The 25,074-nt window shown below is 40.1% G+C and overlaps 1 protein-coding gene across 14 annotated transcripts in view; it reads right to left on the bottom strand.

The window, feature by feature from the left end:
• The window catches only part of syngap1b (synaptic Ras GTPase activating protein 1b), a 194,619-nt gene that overhangs the window by 77,169 nt on the left and 92,376 nt on the right, over nt 1–25,074 (bottom strand). Inside the window, exon 1 of one of the 14 annotated variants that reach the window (XM_078790651.1) lies at nt 6,495–6,991. The exons of the other annotated variants lie outside the window; for them this stretch is intronic. The gene's annotated coding sequence lies outside the window, so the exon portion shown is untranslated. Of the gene's footprint in view, nt 1–6,494; nt 6,992–25,074 lie in introns of those variants that run through there. 14 annotated transcript variants of the gene reach the window in all.

The following is a 25,074-nucleotide window of genomic DNA, read 5'->3' as shown; positions in this document are numbered from 1 at the left end:
CATTCCTGCTCTATATCGCCAAATAGGAGAACCTTTCATGGTATATTGGCGCTATCTCCTCCTCATTCTCCTTTTGAAAAAATGAACAGCAAAAAATATATCCAACAGCCAGATTTTAACAACCAATATTATGTTAATCGTTGCTTTGTTGTTAATTATTAGTTGTTTAATGAGTCACTTTTTTTGTTTCCACAAAGTCTCAAAGGCTCATTTGCATACTACTAGTTGTGTTGTGTTGTATGTTATATATGACATCTATTTCGTTGGCGTCAATATTGATAGTACATATGTCAAAATTGGAAGAATTGGAGCCACACTGTCTGAAGGAGGCGTGGACAAACATAGCTCATTAGCATTAAAGCTACAAACACACAGACACACACAGAGACAAAACGGGTACCAAAGCACTTTTCAAATGTTTCAATTCCAGCATGAAGGCTAACACGAGTCCAATACACTATTGTGCTCCTCTTACTTACTGTATTATAAGGTGGCTGAAATTGAGGTGGCTTTTCTGACTTCTCAGCAGCCTCGAACGCATCACTTCTCACCTGACGTTGTGTTCACATGCCCTGCATATGCCGCAGTGTGACCTGCCAACATGTGAAACGTTGAGCTCGGTTCCTTTGCTCATGCAAATGCGAGGGCAGGCCGCAACGCTGAAGAGGGGAAGGCGTGGGAGGCGACGGCTTCCAGCTCAGACCCTCAGAGGGACCTGAGGGAGGGACGGAGTTGCAACAGAGTGGGAGGGGGCCATGCAGACGAGCATGAATAAAGTAGAGCTGGTACAGTAGATGTTTCAGGGGAGGAATAAAAGGAAAAGGTGTTTGTCCTTTTATGGGTAGGGGGCGGCTGCGTAGGAGTAGCAGGGACTGAAGACTGAGAGGAAAATGGTCAAATGGAGGAAATGTAGCTTTTACATTGTAGAGTGGGGGTGTTGGGACTGAAGGGGGGGGGGGCACTCGAGGCAGAGATGGAGGTTGGAGAGGGAGTGGGTGTCTTAATAGCGTTGAAGCGCTGAGGGCTTTTTCTATGTTTGCCTTTGTTGTGATAGCGACGAGCCGACTGCATCCCTGCCCACTTTTAATCCACCAGACGTGTATCAAACACTTCTTCTATGGTGGCACTCATGCCCAGCTTGGAGAGGTGCTGGTGCTGCCTGGTGGCAAGCAGATGTTCACGTCACCATCTTTCTATCCAATGCATAACAAGCAACTACACACGATCCATCAATGCTATACAAACAAAAAGCAGACATTTAATCAAGCACTTTAAAGAAAGTAAAGTTGGATATATTTTATTGATGGTAGTGAGCATAAGTGCTGCCGGCGCTGGGGGAACTGTGGTTTGTTGAGGGGAAATATGAATTCCAACATGTACCGTGGCATTCAGAAGATCCACTCCCCTGGCAGTGGAAGCATTGCGCTTTGGGGATGCATGAGTGCTGCCGGCAACTGGGAGCAATTGAATTTTATTGAGTTGTAAGATGGATTCCAAAATGTACTGTGACATTCTGAAGATCCAATTCCTTGGCGGTGGTAGCATCAGGCTTACGGGCTGCATGAGTGCTGCCGGCAAATGGGAGCAACCAAATTTTATTGAGTTGTAAAATGGATTCCAAAATGTACTGTGACATTCTGAAGATCCAATCCTTCTCAATGGTAGCATCAGGCTTAGGGGCTGCATGAGTGCTGCTGGCAACTGGGAGCAACTGAATTTCATTCAGTTGTAAGATGGATTCCAAAATGTACTGTGACATTCTGAAGATCCAATCCCTTGGCGGTGGTAGCATCAGGCTTAGGGGCTGCATGAGTGCTGCCAGCAACTGGGAGCAATTGAATTTTATTGAGTTGTAAGATGGATTCCAAAATGTACTGTGACATTCTGAAGATCCAATCCCTTGGCGGTGGTAGCATCAGGCTTAGGGGCTGCATGAGTGCTGCCAGCAACTGGGAGCAATTGAATTTTATTGAGTTGTAAGATGGATTCCAAAATGTACTGTGACATTCTGAAGATCCAATTCCTTGGCGGTGGTAGCATCAGGCTTAGGGGCTGCATGAGTGCTGCCAGAAACTGGGAGCAACTGAATTTTATTGAGTTGTAAGATGGATTCCAAAATGTACTGTGACATTCTGAAGATCCAATCCTTCGCAGTGGTAGCATCAGGCTTAGGGGCTGCATGAGTGCAGCCGGCAACTGGGAGCAACTGAATTTTTTTGAGTTGTAAGATGGATTCCAAAATGTACTGTGACATTCTGAAGATCCAATCCCTTGGCGGTGGTAGCATCAGGCTTAGGGGCTGCATGAGTGCTGCCAGCAACTGGGAGCAACTGAATTTTATTGAGTTGTAAGATGGATTCCAAAATGTACTGTGACATTCTGAAGATCCAATCCCTTGGCGGTGGTAGCATCAGGCTTAGGAGCTGCATGAGTGCTGCCGGCAACTGGGAGCAACTGAATTTTATTGAGTTGTAAGATGGATTCCAAAATGTACTGTGACATTCTGAAGATCCAATCCCTTGGCGGTGGTAGCATCAGGCTTAGGGGCTGCATGAGTGCTGCCGGAAACTGGGAGAAACTGAATTTTATTGAGTTGTAAGGTGGATTGCAGAATGTTGTGTGACATTCTGAAAGCCCCTCCCTTGACGGTGGTAGCATCACGCTTTGGGGCTGCATGAGTGCTGCCGGCAACTGGGAGCAAATGAATTTTATTGAGTTGTAAAATGGATTCCAAAATGCACTGTGACATTCTGAAAGCCCCTCCCTTGGTGGTGGTAGCATTACATTTTGGGGCTGCATGAGTGCTGCTGGCACAGGGACCAACTGCATGTGTTCGGACAGCAACTGTGTTCATATGAATGATGAATGTTGTGCGATTCATAAAGTTACTGTACTTTATTTTTTCCCTAGCGGTGTCCTATTTCTTGCTTTGGGGTTTGCATAATAAAGCAGGAAGAAATAAAGCAGGAACAGCTGCAGTCACTGTTGTTGTCCAGCAAATTGTGTTGAGAAGAAACGGTGTCACCAAACAGCTGAAGGCCTAAATGCTGTCAGTATGAAAGAAAACGTGCTGCCAACTTCAGCGGCCATCACTTCAACGGTTCTAAATATTTGACTGCTCATCAGTGGCTTGTCAGCATCACGCGAGCAGCGTGAGCCCAGTTGGACGGACATCCTGGAGCGGCCTGCAGGGAATGCTGCAATGCTTTCTTGCTTTCTAGGAAGTTTGTATGCGGTACGACAAACAGTGTTGTTCATTGTGGTTCACATTTTGTTAACTCACTGTGAGCTCCATGCAAACACATCCTTTAACACCAGCGCTAATTTTGGATCAAACTTGAGCTTCCCGGTGGGAATTACGTGCGACGAAATGCAGCAGCGAGGTGGCGATGGACTAGTTTGGATGCACACACACAAAAAAAGGGAAACGTGGGTTCAAATGAGGTGAAGCTGTGTTCTACTTGAGCACACCTGAGCAGGCAGACAAAACCGTAGGTTTCTTATTATTATATATTATTTTTATATATTTATAATATTTATAATATATATATATTATTATTTATATATTTATAATATTTATTATATATATTATTTTTTATATATTATTATTATTTATATTTTATTATTATTATTTTATTTTATTTGTGCATTGTTTAATTTTGTGAATAGGCTAAAACCGAACCAATGTTGACGTGTGAGGAATTTATACAGTGGACCCCGGTTTTTGGTCATAATTTGCACTTGTTTTTTTTTTGTGTTAGTTTTAGTGTTTTTTTCAGCAGAAAACGCATAATTCACAACATTCTGAAAGCCCCTCCCTTGACGGTGGTAGCATCAGGCTTAGGGGCTGCATGAGTGCTGCCGGCAACTGGGAGCAACTGCATTTTATTGAGTTGTAAGGTGGATTGCAGAATGTTCTGTGAAATTCTGAAAACCCCCTTCCTTGGCAGTGGTAGCGTTATGTTGCGGGGCTGCATGAGTGCTGATGGCAGTGGGGGGGAACTGCGGTTCATTGGTGGGAAAGATGTAGTCTAACATGTACTGTGACAGTTTGAAGCATTTTTTCCGGCAGAAAACGCACAAGTCGCTAATAATGAATAATTATGTGATAATACAGGTACAAGGAAAATGTACAGCATATCGCTAATCGCTAATTGCTATCGCTAAACATGTACCATCCACAATTTTCATCTTCATACCTCACCGATCATGTTCTTTTGCAAAGTGTTGAGATGTCGCACTTTGTTCAGCAGTCCTTGAATATAGCATAGCATTGTGTGCTACTCTATGACCTTCCTGTCCCGCTCAAGCTCGACAAAGTCGCTCATAATCATGGCACCATTTACGAATATTCGGTCGCTACGAAAAAAAAAAAAATTCCCCCCAGGCATCCACAACCCACTTTTGCATCACGACCCACCAGTTGAGAATCACCACTATGGACAGATTCCAGGAAATCTTCGAATCATCTTTATTATGTGTGTTAGTTCATAGAGCACATACAGAATCCATCTCCTTCCTTCATCTTAATAAGCGCACTGCACCGATGAGGCGTTCAAGAACACTGCATATTTTTAAGCAGTGTTTTTAATTGAGTACGGCTGCAAAGTGGCAGAACTTTGATAAGGAAAGTGAGAAACACTACTGAATGGTTATAGTAGCAAAGAAGGAGGTAGTATGTGTTATGATAAGAGCAAGTATACACTAGTCTTTCGTTTATGGCGATTAATTGGCATTCAATATTAATTAACATAATATTTTCATTTTCATTCATTGTATTACTTTCTACAACTGGGATTGAACGTCATTAGATAATTGGAGCCTGACATAAAAAAAAACCAAAACACTTCAATATTAACCTTTACACTCCAATTATTATTGTTTATTTATTATTATTATTATAATATTTTGTTTGTTATTTCATAGGCTACGGGTCTGTTATGTGCAGGGACATAAGACACGGCTACCAGCATAGCAAGCTACCAAGCTAACTAGATAAACTTAAGAAAGTGTTTCAAATGGAATGGGAAAGAAGTAAAAAAATTACCACTTCCACTCAGAATGAGAGGAGACCTCAACCGTGGCATGTGCTAGCATACAGTGTGAAAGTTAATGTAATCTAACGTCATGTTTTATAATATTACTGATAGTAATAGTAACCACAATATTGTATATAAAACTTGTCTTTCAGTATTTTTGTTCTAATAGGCCATAGTCAACCACAAAACAGACATAATTTATTCATTAATTATTTTGGGGCCTGCACGGTGTACGAGTGTTTAGCGCGTAGGCCACACAGCTACAAGACCTGAGTTCGATTCCACCCTCGGCTATCTCTGTGTGGAGTTTGCATGTTCTCCCCGTGCATGCGTGGGTTTTCTCTGGGTACTCCGGTTTCCTCCCACATTCCAAAAACATGCTAGGTTAATTGGCAACTGCAAATTGTGAGTGTGAATGGTTGTTTGTCTATATGGTAATGGTAATGGTTTTATTTCATTTGAACATGCATCAGGTTACAATTGAGTGCATCCCATAATCAGTTCCCAGTTCCACATGTCCAAAAGGAGTAGGAAGAAGCAAAGCTTATTAAATCCTACCCCTCCATCTGGTACTTTTACAATCACTAACTGTTACATTTGTTCACTTCCTGCTTTCCATAGTACAGTTTTTTTTTTTAATAATGTACCTCGTATCGAAGTACTCGGTGATATGAGCATCCAATGCCATAATGTGTACCATAGTAAGTGTCAATATAGTGATATATATAGCACATCATGACTGGTTCAAGACTCTTCATCCTTGTATTTAGCAAACATCAACTGCTTGTATTGTTTCTTGAATTGGCTCATCGTTGTGCATTGTTTGAGGTCCTTACTCAATCCATTCCATAGTTTGATTCCACATACTGAAATGCTATGGCTAGCATAACGTAGTCCTAGCATAGAAGTGTTTCAAATGTACTTCTTCCCTGAGATCATATTTCTCCTCTCTTGTAGAGAAGTATTGGATGACATTTTTAGCTAATTGCTTATTTTTAGCCTTATGCATTATTTTAGCTGTTTGAAGATGAACTATATCAGCAAGTTGAAGTATTTGTGATTTTAGTACTATATGTGCCCTGTGATTGGCTGGCCACCAGTCCAGGGTGTACCCTGCCTCTCGCCAGAAGACAGCTGGGATAGGCTCCAGCACCCCTTGTGAGGATAAGCGGTAGAAAATGAATGAATGAATGAATTTTTGAAAAAATGCAATGTAGTGAGGGCGCCGTATTTGAACCATAATTTTAGCTATATGGATGACTGCACAGCTCTAAGTGTCACCAACAAGCCCTCAATAAAGGTCAAAGTCATGTTAAATGTCGTCATATTACGATGTTAGAGTTCATTAGGTGGAGGTGTGGAAAGGCACTTCCGTCATGCGAGGATCAGAAACAAATTTAGGACATGCATGTGCGTAATGAGTAATATGTAAAGCAAAATAAAAAGCAATCCTACCTACTGTGCGGCTTGTTTCGGTGCTTTTTGTGTCCACGCGTCCACCGGCAAGCAACACTCCCCTCCGCAGTAAAAGCTCGATGCGTTCACTGACTTATTCCAGCAGTTGCTCCAAAGTTGGTGTTACATTCCGCTTGATACCTCGTCTCAACCAATGCTTCATCAGCACAAAAGCGTTTATAAGCAGCGTCCGGGTGAGTGGCAGAAGATGCCAGGACACATGACTCCCACTTCCTGGCTTTATAAGACCAGGACTTCACTTCCAGATGGACATTTTGCCAGGAGAAAAAAAATGAATCAGGAGTTCTTGGGCTGACTGGGGATTAAAAAAACACTCCCAAATGGCAAAAGATAACTTTAAATATTTTAGAGATAAATAGGTATATGAATAAGTAATGATGAATCAGCAGTCTCCACTTCCAAGGCACCTTTTGCACATCTAGAGCCAACTAGAACCTTCTTAATCTCAACTAGATTTCAATAGAAGCTCTCCTATCCTCTCTATGGAAATATGGTGGCATTTTTTGTCCCTTTGAGGGGAAAAAGCTGTCAGGTGAGAGGACGTGATGTCACAAATGATCTTATAGGACAGGTACATTCACAGCTGCAGGCCTCCACGTGCGCAACGCCCCCACTTTACCTCGTGAGGCGACCCCAAAGTGCCACCCTGACGAGAGCCCCCGATGGCAGCTCTTAAGTAGGCCACTGTTCGTTATGTCGCATCTTAGCACTAATTAAGCAGGCAATAGGAAAAGGAAGGAAGGGTGGGGACGCAAACAAACAGAGATGTTAGAATCTCACACGGGGGGAGCCTTCGCCCTCCCCCCGCTGTTCCACGAGCACCGGAGGCAGCAACAGCAGCGCCCGCTCCGAGGCGGCCCGCCCGGATGAAAGCTCCACTTCTCCTGGCTCTCCTTGTCCTCTCTCCGGCCCGAGCCGCCACTCGCAATTCCGGGAAGAGACGGACGATCCGCGGAGGCCCGCTGCTCTCATCTTTTATTTAATGTTTGTGTATTGGGGTGGTTAGCGCAATACCGACTCGGCCAATGCGTAAAAAAAGCTTGCGTGGAAAGTAAATGCATGCAAAGTGTTGCACAAAAACCGGAGAGTTGCGCGCCTTGGTGTTAGTCTGCCTGGCGCAGTGACGCGCGTCCAATGCGCACTCTTCCCCGGATCGGACCCCACCGCTGAGAGAGTGCGCAAGAGAGACAGACGGGGGGCAAAAAAAAAAAAAAAAAAAAAAACACGCAGAAATCTTTTTAGTCCCTCTGCTTCATTGCAACCAACACAAGCGGCGTCTGGTCCTCATGGCATCCGCCTGGGAGCTGTGGAAGCTCGGTCGTCTTCTGACTGCAGCCCGCTGCATGGAGGGAGGACATCCCGCACAGGTGAACGCCACTACACTTTGAGGAGGGGGGGTAGGGCTGCAGTGCACTCTCACTATCTCCCTCCCTCTGTGACGAAAAGGGGGCGGGGCTACTTCCCAGCTGGGACCTGACGTGGTTTGAATCCGTTTCCTGTCCATCTGATTTCCACACACACTAAAAAGTCATGACAGGGCAGCCATAAGAGGGCAAACATGAGGTCATGCATGCATGAATTCTGAGCCCCTTTGACTCCACGTCTCTATTTTCGGGACCCCTGTCCTAACTTTCCAGGCATGGATGTAAAAAAAAAATAAAAATGGCCGCAACACACTTTCCTCCTCTGTACTCCATTCAAGAAGAGGTCAAGTGGACCCCCATCTTTATCAAACTGCACATGTGTCTCTGGGCGCTTTCTCAATAATCCATCACACACAAAGATAGGAAAAATAAACGTTTTTTCAACAACTAATAATTGAATAAAAAAAAAAAATCAATGCCCCACACCTGATGTCGAGTTTTCAATCGAAACACACTGATTGAGCTTTGGTGCCACGATAAGCAACGCACAGTAGCCGAGTGGGAAATGGCCTCTTAAATCTGTTTCCATGACAACTGTGCGCAACTTAAAAAAAAAACACACACACACGCACAACAGTTTATCTTTTTTTTCCTCACTCTGTACTTACCGCACCAAGGTCCCTCATCAGTGTTGAGATATAAAGGTGGATAAAAATAACACAAGTTCCCATCTTAGTCCAGCCCACCGTCAAATAGTTCCGGACTCAAGTGGAATCCGCTAAACATATTCCATACTTTTCCATGCCAGCCCAGCGCTTTCTCTTTCTCCGCTGCCGTCACTGTGTCTGTGTTGCTCTCACTCTTCGCACCGTCTGTCTGCTCTATAATTATTTCCATGGTTACCATTAAGGACGGGAAGCTAAGCCTGATGTACTACGCTAGTAATCTTTCCCTCTCCTCCGCCTCCTTCCTAGTGTCCTCCTCCCTCTGTTGCATCTTCTTCTTTCTGCCGACTCTGTCCTTGCGCACCGCTATCTCTTGCTCTCTTTATATGTGAGATCTGCTCGGGAATCAACATTTCATTTGGATTTGGACGCTGATGTACTGAATCAATAAAACGTGAAAATCTACCAGGAGGCAGAACAACGTTTCCAAAGTGCATCTGTCAAATGTTGTCTCGGAGATAAATATGTCTATAGATACTGGACATATGAAGTCAATCATCGGTTTACATGTCAGGTGAAAATCTTTGCTAAAGTTTTCGTACAATATTGCATAACTGGTCCGTTGTATTGTTCTATGGAATGAGGTGGAATCATCCGGGCACGGTATCGATATCAGCCGATAGACGCTGACACTATGTTGAACTTTTAGTGCAGGAGGAACTTTTGTTGTGTGCGGGCCGTGGGCCATTTTGCCGCAAATAACAGCAAAAATTGAAGGATGGGCATTACTTTTATAAGAATAAAGTCAAAATATTTCGATTAAAAAATGTGTCATTTTAAAGTCAAGTCATTTTTTACAATAACTTTGTGATATTATGAAGAAAAATAATGTCATTATAGTTGCATTAAGTTTACACAGTAAAGAAAGAAAATGTTTATTTGTTATGTCACAATGTTATAGAAAACAACGACGCAACGAATAAAGTTAATTATTTAAAAATTAGGTTGTGAAAAATATTTATTATATTATAAAAATATAGTAACTATATAGTAACTATAGTAAGTGACTGTATTACTGTAATATTCTATATATTTTATACATAGAATATTATGGTAATACAGTCATAAATATGAGAAGAAAGAAAAAAGATATGAAAATAATGCCCCGTTAGTAGCATAGATCTGAAATATTCAAAAGAAAAATATGTCCTTTTTTAAATATTATTATTTAATATTACAAGAGACAATCAAAACAAAATAAAGTTATGAGATTAGATTGTGAAATAGTCAAAATATTATGACAATACAGTCATAATATCATGACAAGAAATTCACGAATAGTTGTAAAACTTTTAAAAATGGCCTAAGACTGATGCAGTTTTTCTTCTTGAAAGAAATCAAACTTCTCAGCAAAAAAAATTGGGTACCCTGATTTAGCGGAACCTGAAGCTCAGAGCAAAACTTCTCCACATTGAAATGCAACACATCCACATGTAGCATACTTGAGCCAATTCCGAGTAGCAGGAGGGGTCGAATAGAAATAGGTGCGGTCTAAGCAGCAGCGGTGTTCAAGATTCCCGCTGTAAATGACGATGATGATGGCTGGGTTTGCCTCAGAGTTGATCACAGGTGGATGAGACATTTTGCTACAGGTATCATTAGATAAGTAAACTTAATCCCATCACAAACTTTGGGTCATATTGATCATATTGTAATTTACAGTATGCCTTATCTGGAACCATTTTCATGCTACAAACTTTTGTAATTGAAATGTCAAGAAAAACATTCTAGTGCCTAAAAGGTTAAAATGGCAGTTCATAACATCTGTGACTGTGTCCACAGTCATCCACAGTCACATTTGCGAACTGCACTTTTTGGCGGGATTTTTTGGAATGTTTCACATAAGGATTGTGAATGGTGGGCAAAATAAAGAAAAAGTGCAGTTCCCCTTTAACCAGGGTTAACACCAGTGGCGAATGGAGCAATACAGCAGCGTGTTGAGACTGTTTCAACAGCGCCTCTGCTGGTTGCAGCCAAGTATTGCACTGCTTTAAAAGATCGACATTCAAAGCCGACTACGATGCCTGTCGGTCAAATTCCGCATTTTCCAGAAAGTTCCCAATGATGTAAAAGCCGTTTTGATTTTGCATCAACAATGAGCCGTGGGACTGCAGCGTGGGACCGCGTGCAACCTCTATGATGAAACTGCAGCAGCTCCCGCTGGTCCAAGTGAAAGGAAATGAATCTGTCACCAGTAATTGTCAACAAGTTCCCCAACCCTGGAGAGTATGCTACAGCACTCCCAAACTCTGCGCTGCTGGCCCAAAAAAGCACATCTACTGCTACCAGTTAGCCTCCCATGTCGTGCACGGGACAGCTCACAGGATCCGTGAGCTGACAGGGAAGGAAGGAACCTGAAGAGGAGCAACAGCGAGGATGACAGGCCCCCGGGGAGATGCAGGCCACGGAGAGACGGGAAGGACAAGAGGTGGCGCTGAGCGAGCCGTGTACTCCATGGTGGAATGATGGATGCTTGAACAAAGGGGGACATATGGACACCTGCTTGGGCTTCATGCCAAGGTGGAATGAACTGGAACGGGCACTCCAGGAAGACTGGATTGAGGCAACTCCAATTGTCACGACGTCTCAACACTCATCATCAAACTGGGTTATATGGCAACTCACGCCAAGTTGCTGAAACGTCTCATAGAACAACAGCATGAACGGAGTGAGCCCTTTTGTCAGTCAAACAGTATTTGTACAGAAGAGTACAAATTACTGTTTACGCTGTACATTGTTCATATTTTATGTCATCTAATTATTCTCCACATTATTATTTACTATTATTATATGGGAGCCAGGCAACGACATTATGTCTTATATATGTTATTATGTCTACCATATTTGGCAATAGGAGTGTAAAGGTGACTATAGGGGTGCTACTTCATGTCTAGAGGGCTCTAATGGGCTCTAATAATGTCAAAGAGCATATTTACAAGGTTGTAAACAGGTCTTACATATCTTATTATGTCTACTATATTGTGTAATAGGAGTGTATAGGTGACTATAGGGATGTTATTTCATATCTAGAGGGCTCTAACAATGTTAAAAAAGTGTATTCAAAAGATTGCAAACAGGTTATCTATGTCTTATATATCTTATTATGTCTACCATATTGGGTAATAGAAGTGTAAAGGTGACTATAGGGGTGTTATTTCATGTCTAGAGGGCTCTAACAATGTTAAAAAGCATATTTAGAATGTTGTAAACACATTTCCTAAGTCATATATTTTATTGTGTCTACTGTATTGGGTAATAGGAGTGGAAAGGTGACTATAGGGGTGTTATTTCATGTCTAGGGGGCTCTAATAACTTTAAAAAGCATATGTAGAAGGTTGCAAACAGGTTTCCTATGTCTTATATATGTTATTATGTCTACCATATTGGGTAATAGAAGTGTAAAGGTGACTATAGGGGTGTTATTTCATGTTGAGAGGGCTCTAATAATGTTAAAAAGTGTATTTAGATTGTTGTAAAAACATTTCCTAAGTCATATATTTTATTGTGTCTACTGTATTGGGTAATAGGAGTGTATAGGTGACTATAGGGGTGTTATTTCATGTCTAGAGTGCTCTAATATTGTTAAAAATCATAATTTGAAAGACATAAACAGGTTTTCTATGCGAGAAACCTCACCTGCTTTTAGTGGTTTAGAAGCTAAACTATACTTAACTCATTGATTCTGCAGTCGTTTTTTAAGATTTCTTCAGCCTCTGAGCATTTTTGAGAACTCTTTTGCGCTTTTCAAAACACTACCACCTGCCAACAGTCCACCAAACACCCACAGTTTTACATCATCGTTTCTTTTCTGCGGTGAATCATCATGAAACGTCTCCGACTGCTGCTGGAGGTGGCCGGCGATTACAGAGCCCATGCTTCAATGACTGCGTTGACTTTAAAGGCGACCGATGCATCAGCTATACTTATTATTAAGAAAAGAACACATCAGCTCATACTTGTCTTCTGCAAGCAGACAGATGGCAAAGCGAAGGCTTGATAATATTTCATAACCAACCGGACACCAAAGTCCATCAAAGGTTTTTGATCCAAACAATAGTTTATGTTTGCCAACATATGTTCAACCTGCACGCCAGCAGGAACATATTGGAGACTTTGTCACGTCCACCTACACCAGTGTACACACTGGACTCCCACTGAGCTCAGCGCCAGACATGACGCGGTTATTATATTTAGACGAAATGTGGAAATCATACCCCAAAATAAACACCCGCAAATGGAAAAGTATGGTGGTATATACCGCTGCAATATGTTGTATGCCACTGGATCTTCTGACATCTGACATCTTCTGGATCCACGTATTCCACTAATAAGCACCATAAGTACCAGATGGAGGAAACTATGGAATGGATTGAGTAAGGGAATCAAACAATGCACAACGATGAGCCAATTCAAGAAACAATACAAGCAGTTGATGTTTGCTAAATACAAGGATGAAGAGTCTTGAACCAGTCATGATGTGCTATATATATCACTATATTGACACTTACTATGGTACCCATTATGGCATTGGATGCTCATATCACCGAGTACTGCGGTACGGGGTACATTATTATTATAAAAAAAAAACAACAACCTTAAACTGTATTATTGAAAGCAGGAAGTGAACAAATGTAACAGTTAGTGATTGTAAAAGTACCAGATGGAGGGGTAGGATTTAATAAGCTTTGCTTCTTCCTACTCCTTTTGGACATGTGGAACTGGGAACTGATTATGGGATGCACTCAATTGGAATCTGATGCATGTTCAAATGAAATAAAACCATTACCATTACCATTACCATTACCATTATTCTAGTTCCATTAGAAGTTTTTTCTGCAACCTAACTTTCCAAAAAATGGAAATCGTTTTCTTTGTTTCCCATTATATTAAGACTGTAAAACAGTGCTTAACTTCTTTTTACACTTTTGTGACAAGTTAAAGTTAAAAAATGCCTTGCCCGAGGCACATTCCATATTTTTTCACATATTTATGTAATGATAAGTATTTGTCATTGTGCTTTAGTGTTTTCACAAAACTATTACAAATCCTATGACAAAACACTTTTGTGACAAATAATAATGAAAAAAAATACATATTTAATTACATATTTAAGTCATGTTAAGCCTTTGTTATTGTGTTTTAGTGTTTTTTTTTTGCAAAACTATTATGGTAATAGTAATGGTTTTATTTCATTTGAACATGCATCAGATTCCAATTGAGTGCATCCCATAATCAGTTCCCAGTTCCACATGTCCAAAAGGAGTAGGAAGAAGCAAAGCTTATTAACCCTTAGATGCACGAGTGACTGGACCCTACACTCTTCCATAAGTGGGTCAAAAATCACCCATACTAGAATCAATGCCTTTTTATGCCAATTTTGCCATTTTGGTTAGGAATAATCACTTGTATGATATTTAGTATTATATTTAGGACCACACAAGAATGATTTCATGTTAGAAACATCTTCATTTTTCACTTTTTTACATCTTTGAAAAAGAAAATGACCCCGTACAACAAGAGAAAATGTGAGGATCCATTGTGTGTTGCATAAAGGTAAGTTAAAAATGTGAATGGCATGATATCAAAAATATGATTTTTGAGGAATACCTGGAATATGAAATGATAACAATTTTTCATTACGAAGATATTTCAAGAAAACAACCTGACCGGGTCATTTTTGACCCACTTATGCATCTAAGGGTTAAATCCTACCCCTCCATCTGGTACTTTTACAATCAGTAACTGTTACATTTGTTCACTTCGTGCTTTCCATAATACAGTTTAAGGCTTTTTTTTTTAATAATGCAGCTCGTACCAAAGTACAAGGTGATATGAGCATCCAATGCCATAATGTGTACCATAGTAAGTGTCAATATAGTGATATATATAGCACATCATGACTGGTTCAAGACTCTTCATCCTTGTATTTAGCAAACATCAACTGCTTGTATTGTTTCTTGAATTGGCTCATCGTTGTGCATTGTTTGAGGTCCTTACTCAATCCATTCCATAGTTTGATTCCACATACTGAAATGCTATGGCTAGCATAACGTAGTCCTAGCATAGAAGTGTTTATGAGTTACAGTATAGTTTACTATAACTTGTTTTTACTCTTCAGTGACAAGTAATAAGTGGGAAAAATAACTTGCATGAGACAAATGTCATATTTAATTTCATATTTATGTCAGATTAAGCCTTTGTCATTGTGTTTTAGTGTTTTTTTGCAAAACCATTAGGAGTGCTTCTTTTTACACTTGTGTGACAAATAAGCATTACAAAATGCATTGCATAACATACATTTCATATTTATTTACATATTTAAGTGATAGTAAGCCTTTGTCACCGTGTTTTTTTTTTTTTTGGCTAAACTATTAAGAGTCCTTAACTTGTTTTTACGGGCGGCACGTAAGTAATAGTTTTAAAAAATGCCTTGCCTGTGGTAAATTCCATATTTATTTACATATTGAAGTCATATTTCGCCTTTGTCATTGTGTTGTACTTGGCTTATTTTTACAAAACTATTAGAGAGAGATATCGAAATGTCCTTACAAAGCAGAAATGACCTGACTGTCCACACACACACGCAAATACACACAGAGCGATAGAGAGAGAGCGAGAGAGAGACTGGTGACTGCAGGGTGAGGAAGACAGTGAATGCATCATCAGCGCGTACAGTGCCTTGAGGTGACAGCTCACCACAAGAGCTGCTGTTGGCCTGACAACTGCTCTCTCTATCTCTCTCCTCCTCATCCTCCCTTTCTCTGTCTTTTCATTTGTGAAAAATGTAATAGTCTCATACACACACACACACATACACACACACACGCACACACACACACACAAAACGAGAGCGATGAAAAAGGGGAGCTACATGCTATCACACAGCAGTAGGTGCGGAGGGAAAGAGAAGATGTGAAAGTATTTGTTGGGTGTTTCTGCTCCCTCGTTCTTCTTATCCTCCACAGGGTGAATACTGTACTTTGATACTGTATTCGTATGACGGCGCAGGCTCTGGTGTTTGTGGTGTGCAGTGAGTATGAAAACGCAGCCACTGAAGCATTATGGGATGTACAGTAGCATAGATGGCTGAAGGAATATGAGCAAGCAAGCAAGAGTAGAAGGCTGTGTTCCCTCTTGGAATGGATGGAACGTCTCATCCCAGTTCATACAGCCATTGTAATGGGACGTATATTTGGAATGGTGTTAAGTCAGTTGGAGCGTAAAGGTGACTATAGGGGTGTTATTTCATGTCTAGAGGGCTCTAACAATGTTAAAAAGCGTATGTAGAAGGTTGCAAACAGTTTTACATATCTTATTGTGTCTACTATATTGGGTAATAGGAGTGTATAGGCGACTATAGGGATGTTATTTCATATCTCGAGGGCTCTAATAATGTTAAAAAGTGTATTCCGAAGGTTGCAAACAGGTTTCTTATGTCTTATATATCTTATTATGTCTACCCTATTTGGTGATAGAAGTGTAAAGGTGACTATAGGGGTGTTATTTCATGTCTAGAGGGCTCTAACAATGTTAAAAAGCATATTTAGAATGTTGTAAACACATTTCCCAAGTTATATATTTTATTGTGTCTACTGTATTGAGTAATAGGAGTGGAAAGGTGACTATAGTGGTGTTATTTCATGTCGAGAGGGCTCTAATAATGTTAAAAAGTGTATTCAAAAGGTTGCAAACAGGTTTCCTATGTCTTATATATGTTATTATGTCTACTATATTGGGTAATAGAAGTGTAAAGGTGACTATAGGGGTGTTATTTCATGTCCAGAGGGCTATAACAATGTTAAAAAAGCGTATTTTAGAATGTTGTAAACACATTTCCTAAGTCATATATTTTATTGTGTCTACTGTATTGGATAATAGGAGTGGAAAGGTGACTATAGGGGTGTTATTTCATGTCTAGAGGGCTCTAACAATGTTAAAAAGCGTATGTAGAAGGTTGCAAACAGTTTTACATATCTTATTGTGTCTACTATATTGGGTAATAGGAGTGTATAGGTGACTATACGGATGTTATTTCATATCTAGAGGGCTCCGATAATGTTAAAAAGTGTATTCAAAGGGTTGCAAACAGGTTTCTTATGTCTTATATATGTTATTATGTCTACTATATTGGGTAATAGAAGTGTAAAGGTGACTATAGGGGTGTTATTTCATGTCGAGAGGGCTCTAACAATGTTAAAAAGTGTATGTAGAATGTTATAAACACATTTCCTAAGTCATATATGTTATTGTGTCTACCGTATTGGGTAATAGGAGTGGAAAGGTCACTATAGGGGTGTTATTTCATGTGTAGGGAGCTCTAATAATTTTAAAAAGCGTATGTGGAAGGTTGCAAACAGGTTATCTATGTCTCATATATCTTATTATGTCTACCACATTGGGTAATAGAACCTACAGTTCTTTGGATGTTGTTGTGGGGTCTTTTGTGACCTCTTGGATGAGTCTTCACTGCACTATTGGGGTCATTTTGGTTGACCAGCCACTTCACCACTGTTCCATGTTTTTACTATTTGTGGATAATGCCTCTCATTGTGGTTTGCTGGAGTCCCACAGCTTTAGAAATGGCTTTATAAGCTTTTCCAGAATGATAGATTGCATTTGTTTTGATTAATCACTTTTAATCAATTAATCACTCTTTGGCAAAATAGGTCCACTTCTATCTATATTCCATGGACACCTTTTAGTTTTTTTAAGGCTTCCACTGACGTCTCCATTCACAAAGACTGCAAGGTGCGTTGGAGGCTGTCGCCATGCCGACCGCATCCACTTCCTCCTGTGGTCTATTTTAAATCTTTTGTAAAGGCGGAATAAGTAAAATGCGGCAGTGTCAAGGTTGGCGTGCTTTGTCGCCTTTGTGTTGAGGCGCATCCTTTTCAAGGAGAACGGCGAGCGACTGGGATGACGGGGAGGTGAGAAAAAACGATATTCTACGAGGGTTCTGGCTGCAAGGTTTCTCATCATGCCGGACCCAAGGTTGACTACAGGAAGTAGAGTTTTTGTGTGCGTATCAGCATCACTGCGCCGCTTATCGTTCTCAACAACGCAAAAGCGTCTCAAAACTCATGATGGGTTTCATCACTTTTTTCTCCATCTGAGCAATAGCGTAGCTTCATTAACGTTATCAAGCGTAAAAAGCCTTTGCGAGCCGTGAGCTGTGCGTCTTCCCACCTGGAAAGCCCCCAGAAAGAAGCAAAGTGCAGGCGGAAAATGACAGCAATCTTTTGGTGAAGGGGTTTGATGGCGACTAGTTTGAGCTCTGAAAGAGTTTAAACATATTCAACTGCCACATGGAGGGCTTTATTTGCCAGATGGATGCGTGCAAACCTGACACATTTGCATGAAAGTATTCCCAAAGGACATCTGTCTGGCTATCTATCTATTGTATCTATCTGTCACCTCCATATCAAAATATAACATCACAATCAATACAACACAAAATATCAGCTGTAAAAGTGAATGATGATGCAAGGATTCATACAAACATGGACATACGCTATACCAGGGGTGTCCAAAGTGCGGGCTGGGGCCCATTCAAGTCAGCAGTTATTTTACAAGAATGAATTAAGAGAAGACATTTGTTTATTTTACAATAATAACAAAAGAATATGATGAAATCATGTCATTGTAGTAGTATAAAGTTGAAATATTAATGCCGGGGTGTCCAAAGTGTGGCTCAAGGGCCATATATGACTAATAGCTTGTTTTTTTATTGACCAATGGCACAAAAAAAACAGCAAAATTGGGAAAATGTAGCAAAATGTAAAGAAAATAAACTGAAATGTTGATAATAATAAATGTTGATAAAAACAAAAAAGATTTGTCTTGAACTCATTTGCGACCAAAGATATTTTTTTCAACCCAACTGCTCGCTGCCAAAGACACATTTATACGTGTTTTTGAGCTAGAGGCAAAAAAAGGTGATGATGCAACTCCACAATAGAGCATGTTTGGTGCAGTTTAATGGTAATGGTAATGGTAATGGTAATGGTAATGGTTTTATTTGTTTCTCATTATAATAAGACTTTAAACAGTGCTTAACTTCTTTTTACACTTTTGTGACAAGTAAAAGTTAAAAAATGCCTTGCCCGAGGCACATTTTGTATTTTTTCACATATTTATGTAATGTTAAGTATTTGTCATTATGCTTTAGTAGTTTTTTTCACAAAAATATTACAAATCCTATTGCAAAACAATTTTGTGACAAATAATTATGAAAAAAATTACATATTTAATTACATATTTAAGTCACGTTAAGCCTTTGTTATTGTGTTTTAGTGCTTATTTTGCAAAACTATTATGGTAATGGTAATGGTTTTATTTCATTTGAACATGCATCAGATTCCAATTGAGTGCATCCCATAATCAGTTCCCAGTTCCACATGTCCAAAAGGAGTAGGAAGAAGCAAAGCTTATTAAATCCTACCCCTCCATCTGGTACTTTTACTATCACTAACTGTTACATTTGTTCACTTCCTGCTTTCCTAATATAGTTAATTTTAATTTTAATTTTAATTTTAATTTTAATTTTAATTTTAATTTTAATTTTAATTTTAATTTTAATTTTAATTTTAATTTTAATTTTAATTTTAATTTTAATTTTAATTTTAATTTTAATTTTAATTTTAATTTTAATTTTTCATCGTAGTGCATTGTTTGAGGTCCTTACTCAATCCATTCCATAGTTTGATTCCACATACTGAAATGCTATGGCTAGCATAACGTAGTCCTAGCATAGAAGTGTTTCAAATGTACTTCTTCCCTGAGATCATATTTCTCCTCTCTTGTAGAGAAGTATTGGATGACATTTTTAGCTAATTGCTTATTTTTAGCTTTATGCATTATTTTAGCTGTTTGAAGACGAACTATATCAGCAAGTTGAAGTATTTGTGATTTTAGAAATAAGGAGTTAGTATGTTCTCTGTAGGCGGCATTATGAATTATCCTTACTGACCTTTTTTGCAGTACATTTAGCCAGTGAAGATTGCTTTTATAGTTATTAGCCCATATTTCCACACAATAAGTAAGATATGGTAGAACCAGAGAGCAATAAAGAGTGTGGAGTGATTTCTGATTGAGAACAAATTTTGCTTTGTTCAATACTGAAATATTTCTGGCCACCTTATGTTGTATATTTGTAATAAGAGGTCCTTACTCAATCCATTCCATAGTTTGATTCCACATACTGAAATGCTATGGCTTTTTAACGTAGTCCTAGCATATAAGTTTTAAGCTGGAAAAAGGGCCCCAAAATGGGCCTGCATTTTTCCCATTGAAATTCACGCTGCAAAGCAACCAGGAAGTGAAAAGCGCATTGAGAAGTTTGTGCGCGTGTGCACAGTTCTATTCTAAATGTGAAATTGCATACAGTTCACGGTGCTATATTTTCTTAAAAAAGGTTATTTTCATGTAAAACAACACTTTTTGTGTTCTTTATGTTGTTAAGACACATCTCTGTGTGGAGTTTACATGTTCTTTTCTCCGGGTACTCCGGTTTCCGCCCACATTCCAAAAACATGCTTGGCTAATTGTCCATAGGTATGAATGTGAGTGGGAATGATTTACATAAACATGTAATACATGTAATAAACTTGAAATAAAATGGTCTTTTGATGAAATAGTATGTGATAATAACATCATCACATGGTTTTGTCTGGTATAGTATATAATGTTATATAATGTTTTATACATACATATATGTATATGTCTTCATTCATTCATTCATTTTCTACAGCTTTTCCTCACGAGGGTGCTGAAGCCTATCCCAGCTGTCTCGGGGCGAGAGGCGGGGTACACCCTGGACTGGTGGCCAGCCAATCCCAGGGCACATATAGACAAACAACCATTCACACTCACATTCATACCTATGGACAATTTGGAGTGGCCAATTAACCTAGCATGTGCCGCCCCTAAATATTATTTGGAAGCAAAAATCTCTACAAACACATTAATTCATTCATGTTCTATACCACTTATCCTCACAAGGGTCGCTGGCATGCTGGAGCCTATCCCAGCAGGTCGTTTGTCAAAAATATTTGGCCGTATGCTAACTCTTTGAGTATGCGGTGTGTCTACTCTGGCAGTGTGGGATTTTTGAGTATGCAAGAAGTTCCCGGTTCTACTGCATTGACCAGAAATGTTGAGTATGTATCATCAGCTTACTACTCACACTCAAATTACCCAGGATGCAACGTGACGGAATGTGGGAGGAAACCGGAGTACCCAGAGAAAACCCACAGATGCACGGGGAGAACATGCAAACTCCACACAGAGATGGCCGAGGATGGAATCGAACCCTGGTCTCCTAGCTGTGAGTTCTGCATGCTATCCACTGGATCACCATGCCGCCCTATATAATATCTTCTTATATATAATATATACTTTCTTATATATAATACGAAAGTATGCAAAGACACACATAAGCCAACTGTAATTTATCCTGGAATTAAGACATTTCTGTGTGTGTGTGTGTGTGTGTGTGTGTGGGCGCACTTGCATAATAATTGAGTGACAGCGTGTGTTGGGCTAAGCTGTTTTTACTTCCTGATGCTTTTCCAAGCAGGAAAATAAATAAATATCATTTATTTTGTCTACATTGCATAAAAGCACGCATGCATATTGGACCTCTCACAACAACAAGGAGAAAGCCATCCCAGCGTTTCATAATACCAAAAGTCTGCCTCCCTTCCCTCTTTGAGGCGATGCTATGCTAATCACTGACGTCTCGCTATGGCGCGGAAGTGAAAGCCAGTCGTGAAGGTGCGGAATGAAAATATTGTGTTTGCCACGCACATTTATGCCTTGCACACTTTACTCGCTGACTCCAGTCCCAAAGTCTGTGCAGAGGCAGCTGCTGGCAGACAGCAAGCATTCGGAATACCAAGATGGCAGCTCAGGAGGGAGGCGGGGGACAGGCGGCGCCTTAAGGCTCATTGATGCACCCCCCCACACACATACACCCAAAAGCTGAAAAACACACATTTTTTTTATAACATAAATACAGACACTTTTTTTTTTTACTATTTGGCTGCATCTCGTCTCATGTGAGTGAAAGGAAGAAAAGCAGTATGGCAAGATCCCTCCACCCGAATATAAGACGAATACGGAGAAAAATTCCGTACTGTAATTACACCCATAAAATATATTTAGTAAAACTGTAAAAAGGACTGTAAAGAGTGTCTAATAGGAAGGCACTCATTGGTTCTATAAATACATAACTTTTTTGATTTTTTTTTTTAAATCAGACAACAAAGTGTCCGTTTAGATTTCGAGTTTGCCATTTATTTGTCCAAATACCAACCGTTTACAATTTCGTTTGGACGAATTCGCTAAAATTTAAGCAAGCCGAAGTGAGCACCGCACTTCCGGTTATTTCCGCCAAAATAAAACATCCCCTTAGTTTTCTCATACAAAAAAAACATAGTGATAAATCACTGCTTTTACTTTGAAAACAAGACGCGAACCAACTCGAAATATATCCTGCTTGACACCGATTGGTCCATCCTGCTAGTCAGTGTTCAGACTATGTTTTTTGGGGGGTTTTTTCGCGGTGACGTCATGTCATGTTGCATCCTGGGTAATTTGAGTGTGAGTAGTAAGCTGATGATACATACTCAACATTTCTGGTCAATGCAGTAGAACCGGGAACTTCTTGCATACTCAAAAATCCCACACTGTCAAAATAGTCACACCACAAAAAAAAAATAAAAAATCTATTTTTGACAAACGACCTGCTGGGATAGGCTCCAGCATGCAGGCAACCCTTGTGAGGTATAGAAGTGGTATAGAAAATGAATGAATGTGTTTTTTGCTTACAAATAATATTTAGGGGCGGTGGTCGAGTGGTTAGCGCGCAGACCTCACAGCTAGGAAACTAGGGTTCAATTCCACCCTCGGCCATCTCTGTGTGGAGTTTGCATGTTCTCCCCGTGCATGCGTGGGTTTTCTCCGGGTACTCCGGTTTCCTCCCACATTCCAAAAACATGCTAGGTTAATTACCCACTCCAAATTGTCCATAGGTATGAATGTGAGTGTGAATGGTTGTTTGTCTTTTTGTGCCCTGTGATTGGCTGGCCACCAGTCCAGGGTGTACCCCGCCTCTCGCCCGAAGACTGCTGGGATAGGCTCCAGCACCCCCGCAACTTTTGTGAGGAAAAGCGGTAGAAAATGAATGAATGAAATAATGAAATAATATGAAATTCATTCATTCATTCATTTTCTGAACTAAACGTTCTAAATGAACTAAATATGATTTCATTCATTCATTCATTTTCTGCCGCTTATGAAAATGAATGCATGAACTAAATATGATTTCATATTATTATTTCATAATATTTCATATTATAATATTCATTCATTCAATCATTTTCTGCCGCTTATGAAAATGAATGAATGAATGAAATCATATTTAGTTCATCTAGAACGTTTAGTTCAGAAAATGAATGAATGAATGAATGAATGAAATAATATTTCATTCATTCATTCATTTACCACAACTTATCCTCATGCGTGAACCACTTGTCCGCCGTGCAGACTCAAACAAGTTTCCAAGGAACTCTGATACAAAAGTCCATTTCTGCTACCGCTTATGAAATTTCTCGACATGCATGCATTATATGTCCTCTTATGAGAGAGATGTCTGCAAATGAGAACCATTAATTCATTCATTTTCTACCGCGGGGGCGCTGGGTACACCCTGCACCGGTCGCCAGCCAATCAAAGGGCACATATAGACAAACAACCATTCACACTCAAATTAACCTAGCATGTTTTTGGAACGTGGGAGGAAACCGGAGTAATCGGAGAAAACCCACGCATGCACAGGGAGAACATGCAAACTCCACACAGAGATGGCCGAGGGTGGGATTGAACTCGGGTCTCCCAGCTGTGACATCTGCGCGCTAACCACTCGACCACCGTGCAGCCCCAAATGAAAACCAAACATTTTCTATTAAAATTTAAGACATATTAAAATGAATGTATTGGAATATGCAGACAGGATTTCAAGTTGAACTGCTTCCTTGTATGTACAGTGTGTACATTCTGATAAACTACAGTTTTTGCCTTATATTGTATATATTTCCTATTTTGACCCAATACTGTATCTTACTTTTCTACTTTTATTAGTCATGTCAAGAAAAATGTGACTACTTTTTGTTCCGGAAGCATATGTGTCCCTGCTGGGAAAAGTTTGGACACCCCTGATGTACAGTAGATGTTGATAAATCTGCTAGACGTGAATGTGAAGGTTTTTTTTTACTGTAATTATAGGTAATTGAACGCATACATGTGAATAAATGAGGCTTGGCAGTCCAGGTAGACGTTCATCATACTCAGCAATGCACTGCAGAAGGCAAGGGTGGAATTGAACTTTCATGTTTGTCAAGTCTTGACAGTGACAAAGCTGCCTGAGGACTAATTAATGTCTGTCCATACATATATGTTCCATATATGTTCCATACGAACATGTATTGAAGCTAATGCTGCATCAAGCACTTCAGGATGCTAAGCAACATCCTCACTTCAAGGAATGAACGGAATCATCATCTCATGGCAGACGGAACGGTCCCGGAGGAGCCGCCAGCCCGGCGCCAGCTTGCCTCTCCACCTGAAGAAGATGACTACCTCCACGAGGCTCTTTGTCTGCTGTCAGCTGTCACTCAAGGCGAGGACGAGCTCGTTTGTGCTTTGCCGTTTTCCCACTTAAAGTCCAATACATCGCACCAGCCCACGGAGGTGAAAGACGCACATTGTTATGTAATCGCCGCATCCACCGTCCGTACACGCCGCTTTACGTAAACATCTCTGTACACGTGGATTTTTTTTCACCATACACTCAGACACTTTTCACATACACACTGTAACTCCGCACTTATGTAATAGATGCCATATATCACATATAGCGTAGTAACACAGGAGGAAACAAACATGAGCAGCTATGTGATGCTAAAGTGCTAACATAGTGTTACACGACCTTCTAGATATTATTAATATTATTTTTACATTAGAGCCCTATAGACATGAAGTATAATCACCTTTACACTCCTATTACGTAATATAGTAAACTTCTTTCTCTGTGGGCTTTTCCCTTCAGGGGTCTCCACTTCAAATACTACCTTACCTCATGTCCTCCTTCACTACATCCATAAACCTCCTCTTTGGTCTTCCTCTAGCTTCCTTCTACCAATATTTACCAATCTTTATCTCCAAGGCCTCTATCATGTAATGTCCTTCCTGATCCTATCCATCCTGGTCACTCCCAATGTGAACCTCAGCATCCTCATCTCTGCTACCTCCGATTCTGCTTCCTGTCTTTTCTTCAGTGGCACTGTCTCTAGACCACGGGTCTCAAACTCAATTTACCTGGGGGCCACTGGAGCTAGGGTCTGGGCAAGGCTGGGCCGCATCAGGTTTTCCAAAAACAAAAAAAAAACAAACGCATTTATTAAAAACAGA

This window comes from Doryrhamphus excisus, linkage group LG5 (genome assembly GCF_037039965.1).
Source record: "Doryrhamphus excisus strain RoL-2023G ecotype Guam linkage group LG5, RoL_Dexc_Guam_v1.1, whole genome shotgun sequence".
In the NCBI taxonomy this organism is placed as follows: domain Eukaryota; kingdom Metazoa; phylum Chordata; class Actinopteri; order Syngnathiformes; family Syngnathidae; genus Doryrhamphus; species Doryrhamphus excisus.
This window is presented reverse-complemented; position numbering and strand designations above follow the sequence as displayed.